Consider the following 7,393-nt stretch of genomic DNA (forward strand, 5'->3'; position numbering starts at 1 on the left):
GAGCCTCACCCTAACTGTAAAGAGGATTCTTCCCAGTGGAGACCCCCCTCCCCCTGGGGTAGAACTCTCCTTACCACTCACTCTGATGGCCTCTTGTTGTATACTTATAATCTGTTCTTATTCTAAAGAATGAATTCACTTATTGTCTATCAATACTTTCTCCTTTAAGAAGGGACTGTATTGTAAGTGCATGGTAGTTATATCATTTTTCAGAAACAAACAAACAAACACCTGAAGTTCTCAGAGAAGTGAAGCTATGTCTATAAATATCCTATAAGGGAGGAGTTGTTCAGGTTTTTGGAAGGATCAAAGTTCCTTTGACTATGGCAGCTAGACTCTGAGACCGTGAGGGTTATTATTATTCCCCAGCTTTGTGTCAGTGCTGACAAGTCACCCATATGGAAACATTAAATAATAAATGGCCATTTTCTGTCTAGGTCCTGACCCAGCACTGCTTCCACTGCAAAGGGGAAATCCAAGGTGGATCATGGAGCCTAAGTCACTGAGCCCTCAGGGGAGAGCACAGAGAAGCACTCAGGACTCCACGGTAGCTGAGGGTCCATCTTTTCACCTCACAGGTCAAGATGAGGCCTCTTACCAGGACAGAATCTTATGTCTTCCAACACCAAGACTCACCTCACCTCTGTCTCCTCCTGCCTGCAAGCTAGCTAGGTGTTCACAAAGATGTCTCTCAACTGACAGAGGGTTGCAGCATCATTTCCAGAGCTATAACGGGTTTGGCTGGGGAAGGTACAGGAGGACTAGCCATATCACACAGCTATAGATGGGGACACACACCTAATGCCAGCCCCATCACAATCGAAGCGTGTCTCACAGTTCACCTCCCCAAGCTAGCAGAGCCCTGGGCTTCCACACCCTACCAGCCAACTCCTCCTACCTGGCTTCCCTGACTAGCCCTCATCCCCACTGGTGGGAAAAAAGGAATTGGAGAAGGGTCTTAGGAAATCCACTCCAGAGAACTGAGCTCCCCTTTGGTTCACTAATCCCTGAGGGGTGGACACGGTCTGCTCTTCCAGCCTGGTTTTGTAGGTGGGTCAAGAAGAATCCCAAGATGTGCCCTCTATTCATATAAAGTTTGACTGGTAGTCTGAAAGCTGTGGGTGGAGTTTCCCACCATTGGGTGCAAGGGCGGTCCCACTGCAGGAGCAGTGGCTGATGTGAATGCAGAGGAGGTAGAGGCAACTACAGGGTGGTGTATCCTGGCACTAGGCTGCCAGGTGGGACAGGCAGTCTCTGCTTTGTCTGGAAGGCTCCCTGGGAATGCCAACTACAGCTCTAGCTGGGTCCCAGGCTGAGGCATCATGCTGCTTTTTATGAAATGGCATATTTAATATATAACTAACCCGGGATGGTATTGTGTGCTTGTCATCCCAGTGCTCAAAGCAAAAACAAGGGGATCACAAGCTTGAGGACAGTCTGCGTTTTGTTTTGTTTTGTTTTTTACATAGTGAGTTCCAGGCCAGCCAGGATTACATAATGAGAACCTCTTGTCAAAAAGCAAAAACAAACAAACAAACAAACAAACAAAACATAGTGTAACTAATTGTGTTTAGTGTGGGAGGAAGGTCCAACTGTGTGTGTGTTTCTTCCCCCAGGCTTTCACGTGATTTTACTTTCTCCCTTCAGCCATAATAATATGATATCCAAATTTTGTCTTAAGTGGTAGGTCTGTGCACACAGGCTTATCCATTCTACTTACGGGCAAGGCAAAAGGCATTGCCACCACCTTTAGGGCCCTAAGATTTCTTTTTTTACAAATATATTTTATTTAATCTTTAATTTATGTGCATTGGTGTGAGGATGCCAGATCTTAGAGTTACAGACAGTTGTGAGCTGCCATGTGGGTGCTGGGAATTGAACCTGGGTCCTTTGGAAGAGCAGGCATTGCACTTAACCACTGAGTCATCTCTCTAACCCCCGGCCCTATGATTTCTTGTCAGGACAATCACTCCCAGAGCCTGCACCTCCTTTTCCCTCCTTTTTCAGGTCCACTTTTCCCCTGTGGTGGCATCTCTTAAGCTTGTCGTTGAATACTCAACTTTTCCCCCAACTGTGTTCTTAAATGCTTGATTTCAGTGCCTTCAGATCTGGTTACCGCCCTGTTGTGAGTGTTGTTATGAATGTTGACCATCTCCTGTAACCATGTGATGATAAGGAATGTTCCAAATTATCCCTGATTGGCTGAATAAAGATGCTGAAGCCTATGACTGGGCAGAAGAGAGGGAGGTGGAGTTTTAGGTGCCTGGGCTTGGATTGGAGGGAGGAGGAAACTGAAGAGGAAGAGGAGGAGAGAAGGAGAGTGCAGCAGAGCATCAGGAGGGGAGTAAGCCAGAGAGAGAGAGGAGTTGCCATAAGGCAAGATGGCACTGAGTACATGCCTGTAGGAACAGACTGACGGAGCAGAAGCTGTCCTGGGGGTCTTCAGATTGCCAAGTAGTTGGTTTTTATATGGGTTTTAAAAGTCTTAGGATTAGAGTGGCTCAGAATCTGCCCATCATAGTGCTTACCGCTTAATAATAAATCAATCTCTCTGTGTCAGTCATTGGAAAACTAACTGGTTAATGAAAACTACTGCCTAAATAATTTACGGTATGGATTAATATAGAAAGACTAATTCATCTTTCTGCAGTTTGGTTTGGTTTGGTTTGGCGGCAGGTTCCTACATCAGCTCTTGCTGGTCTGGAGCTCACTGTGTATTCTAGGCTGGCCTTAACATAACCCTCGTGTCTCAGTCTCACAAATTCACATGATTACTATTGTAAAACTGACAAAACTCTCATCCCTCTTCTGCAAAGATCTGCTTCTGCAACTAACTTGGCAAGAATGATACTTAAAGAGCACTCACTTCCCTCAATTTCAGCTACAGACTACTGAGACAGTGGGCCGCAGAGCATAGACACTTCCCTAGGAACCTCACGCTGAGAGAAGGAAACGACTGAAGCTTGGTACTACACAGAGACGGGAGCTGCCTCAGTAAAAGACACTTCACGGAGTGCTAACAATTCAGACCACCCACAGAAGAGCCTGGAACAGCCACAATGATGGGCATCAGCATTCCCTGACCAGGACCATTACACCTACACACACACACACACACACACACACACACACACACACAACACTGAAATAGTTTTAGTTTTGTTTCTACTAATAGCTTTTCACTGTTGTTTGTGAATAGCTCTCTCATTGCCTGTTGAGGACTAATTGCTAAGCTTGGCACGTTAGAGCTACCAGGGCACAGGCAAACTCTGACCTTAACAAGGCTGGTAAAATGCCTACCACTTCTTCTTGCAAAACTAAACACACTAGATGGCTCCCAGAGTACTATGTATCATAACCTTGTGTTTGGTTATTAAAAGACAGCTGTAGAGAGATGGAAGGCAGAAAGAGAGGCTTGGTCTTATAGCAGGTCCCGACCTTAGCACAACTGACTCCATGATGGAAGTGCCATTCAGGCTGTATCCCTCAATGTCCATAGTTCTGAGAAAGTCTCTAACTGTACTAGCCTTGCTTTTTTTTACTTCTGTAGTTCTGTTTCTGACTAACTGTTCTTGTTAACTGAAATTTGTCAATCCAAAATATGATATTTCCCCCCACTGGAAAAGTTTTTATTGAGACTCCACCAGCTGCACAAATTGCTTCTGTCATTAAGCACCTTCCTCCTTGGCAATGCGGTCTTTTGTGAGAGGCCCCATGAATGCTTTCTTCTCCTCCACGGTCTGGAAACAACTGTGGCCAAACTTGGAAGTGGTGTCGATGAACTTCAGGTCAGTCTCCAGAGCTCGCCATTTGGTCTGCTCCAGCAAGGACTTGCGAAGAGTAAACACTCACTTCATGGGTCTCACCACACAGCCTTTGGGCATGACGAAGCCATTGGTCACCTCACCGGAATGCGCAAAGCCACCCAGTGGGTTGATGCTTTTGTCAGACACGTCACAGTCAGTAGATGCATTGTTCCTGATCAGCTTACCTTCCTTGATGAGGTAGCCTTGACCAATCTTGTAAATCTTCTTGTTAATCTCTGTTCCATGGTGGTAGCCTTTCTGCCCAGCTCGAGCCACAGAGAAGGCCACACGGGCAGGGTGCCAGGCTCCAATGCAGGCAACTTTGCACATCCCTCTGTGGGTCTTCAGGGTAGTTTCTTCTAATGCTAACAACTGGTTGCCCCTTTGTACCTTTTGCCTTTTGTCACCCCGATGACATCGGTCATCTCATCCTGTCCAAACAGCTGGTTCACAGGACCCTGCTCCTCCAGCCTCTCTCTGGCCCAGTCTTGCTTCTCAGCCACAGTGCCCCCGGTCACCTGAATTGCATCAAGTGTGCCTTCTTCTGGCACAGAAGAAGCAGACACATCTGAGTGTGAGCGATCGTGCAGATGACCTGGCAGTACTTCATGCTGTTGAAGTCCTCCTCCAGCTGTTTCTTGCCCATGTCATCCTGCCATTTCTTCGGTCAAGGCCTTCTTCTTGGATTTGTGCCAGTTTTTTTTTAAAATTTATTTATTTATTATGTATACAATGTTCTGTCTGCATGCCAGAAGAGGGCACCAGATCTCATTACAAATGATTGTGAGCCACCATGTGGTTGCTGGGAATTGAACTTAGGACCTCTGGGAGAACAGCCAGTGCTCTTAACCTTTGAGCCATCTCTCTATCCCCGGATTTGTGCTAGTTCTTATAGAAGTGCCTTTTACACTCATTGCTGATGTGCTCAGCAAATACTGTCATAAAGGTCTGGAGGCCTCATGGGGTTTCTACATATCTCACAATGCCCGCAACCACCATGGGTCGGGTTTCCACAATGGTTACAGCCTCCATGACTTCCTTCTTGTTCATCTCAGATCCTGGCCTGTTGACTTCCCAGATGATGTGGGTCATGCCAGCCTTGGAGCCTAGAAAGGTTGAGAGGTGAACAGGTTTGACAGGGTCATCCTTGGGGAATCTCTTCACTTTCCCATGATCCCAGCTGTTGCGTTTCTAAGGTAAGAAGCCCACGGACCTGTGCCTGGGAGCAGAGAATTTCCTGTGAGACATTACGACCATTGCACACCGATAGAAACTAAAACAAGATTTTTTTATGCTTAATAGCTTACCCCAAGAAAGGCTCAGGGCTACACCAGAATCCTGAACACCCAGTGTAGTCACCAGCCAGCCAATAAAGACTCTCTACCGGCTTAAACCCACCTCTGAGCAGTCTTCTCTGGTGGACACCCCACAAAAGTCTGACCTTTGATGGGGCAGTGTCTATTCCTGATGAAGCAGCATTTTGTCACCCATGTGTGCATATGGCTAAAACACCTACACGGGAAGATGGGGTGGGGAACCTTCTAGGAGTGGAAACGCAGAACGACTTCTGTAGTCCTCAAGGGGAGCTGAGAAAGGCAGTCTTTCAGCAGGAAACTATAATTCCTAACTCTTGAGAAGCTATCAGAACGAAGGGCAGGGGTGTTAGCGTTATAGCTGTGCTCTGTGAGGAAGGGCTGGTTCTGAGTCCAGTGAAGAGGTGAGTGTCTTAACTTGATTGGCTGCAGTGGGTCATGCAATCGTCATCCATGTTGGCCTGCACGCCGCCATGCTTCCTGCTGGGGCGATAATGGGCTAAACTTCTGAACTGTAAACCAGCCCCAGTTAAAGGTTTTCTTTTATACAAGCAGCTATGCGGTCGTGGTGTCTCTTTACGGCAGTAAAACACTAAGACAGAGCTGACTCAGGGAGACAGTGACTGGTCCCACTGCCAGGACTGCTGCACCAGAATGAGCGAGCAGAAGTGGCAGGGAGCTCCAGAGCATCAAAGGAAGGGAACAGGAGAGAATAGAAGACTAACAGAAAGAATTGTATCTGGCCCGGCATGAAAGAGACGAAGGTCCCTTTCAGCCAGATTTTCTCCACAGCTTCTAAAAGGTCTTTTTGCAGATGTATCGGGAACAAGTGAAGCTCTTGTAGGGTGCACGCTACTTGGGGAGGGGGAGGGAGAGAGCTTGTGTGGTACATTTTGTTTGGGTATAAAGTGAAGCTCTCGTAAGCATGAGGAGAATGAGGAGGAGTGAAATGATTGAAGGGAGGAAGCGGAGCACATCCATCCATGAGGAGGCTTGTTGATGCGTTTCTGTTTGGATCCCTGACTCTAAGCATCATCTCAAGCCAGTTAGGATTTGATGGCACGAGAGCAGTATTGCTCATGGAGAAGGGCACAATTCTTGGAGTAGCACATCAGTCAAGGAGGCAGGCTGGTCCTGAGGATGTTAAGCTGTTTCGGGCTGGTGAGATGGGTCAACTGATGCCAAAGAGATTCAGACTAGCTGTTTCAGCTCTGAGTCCCCAAAACAGTGTCCAGATGGCAAGAAGAGGGATGCGTTGCACGGCCCATGGCCCATCAGTCCCCTTTCAGAGGTCGCCTGAGCGCTCTTGGTAACTGCCTCATGGAGGAGCGATGAGGGGAGCAGCAGTTAGAGTGTCTCAGAAGATAAAGCTTGACAGTTGGCAAAGATCCGGAACCTAAGTCAGGAGGTAGTGACTGTACAACTTTGCGGGGAACAATAGAGAAAAGGTTATGTGAGGAAAACTCTCACCAAGATTAGCATGAGTTGAGTGCAGCTGTACACTGGCTGGACCACACCCAAGCATGCTGTAGAGGGATAGAGAAGTGTAAGCAGCCAGACTCCTGCACAAGGAACAAGCACTTGGAAGCTGTGTCAAAGTCAAGCGAAGCCAGCATCCAAGGAAGGACTCTGAACAGAAAGTGTCTTAGTGATAGTCCTTGCTTTTACATAGAATGAACTCTGTACTTTTGTTTCACATATTAACAATACCAGCTATTATTTAATGAACAAAAATAGAGCATCTCAAGTAAAACACAATTTTTGGTTAGAAATACTAAAGTAAAAGATTTAAAACTGGGACTATTATCTTAAATGACCATATCTAGTACTTGAAAACATGACAATACATATTTTCCTTAAAATCAAATGTTATGCCTATATCCCAAGAGGCAATTTAATTCTTAGTAATATTTCCCAGTTAGCCTCTAGGACCAGCATTGGCACCACTTGGCATCTTAACAGAGATGGGGACTCTGACTTCATGAACCACTGAATCGGAACGTTTGGGGCGGAGCCAACACCTGTGCTTCCGGGCCCTCTGCATGGGTCGCAGCTGGATGACATCTGCAAACACTGTCAGTAGCTGCGGTGAGCTCTTCTGATCAGTACTGGCATCTACGTTTCCAGACAAAGCGTCTCCTGGAACCATTTAGAAACAAAGCCAACAGCAGTTTTCCATGTTTCTTCATCCATAACAAATACATCTTTAATTGTTTTAGGGGGGTGGGTTTGAAGCAGGCTCTCATTGTAGCCTCAAGCAGCCTTGCCTATACC

General features: G+C 46.7%; 1 pseudogene across 1 annotated transcript; it reads right to left on the reverse strand.

The window, feature by feature from the left end:
- Window positions 1–3,593: 3,593 nt before the first annotated feature.
- On the reverse strand, window positions 3,594–5,054 carry LOC311598114 (large ribosomal subunit protein uL3-like; annotated as a pseudogene). Its single transcript has 2 exons — window positions 4,692–5,054; window positions 3,594–4,501 (listed from the first exon to the last, which is right to left on the reverse strand). The product of its transcript is annotated as a large ribosomal subunit protein uL3-like (transcript).
- Between the last annotated feature and the right edge of the window lie 2,339 nt (window positions 5,055–7,393).

The sequence above is a fragment of the Acomys minous genome, assembly GCF_964271855.1.
Source record: "Acomys minous genome assembly, chromosome: 5".
Taxonomy (NCBI): Eukaryota; Metazoa; Chordata; class Mammalia; order Rodentia; family Muridae; genus Acomys; species Acomys minous.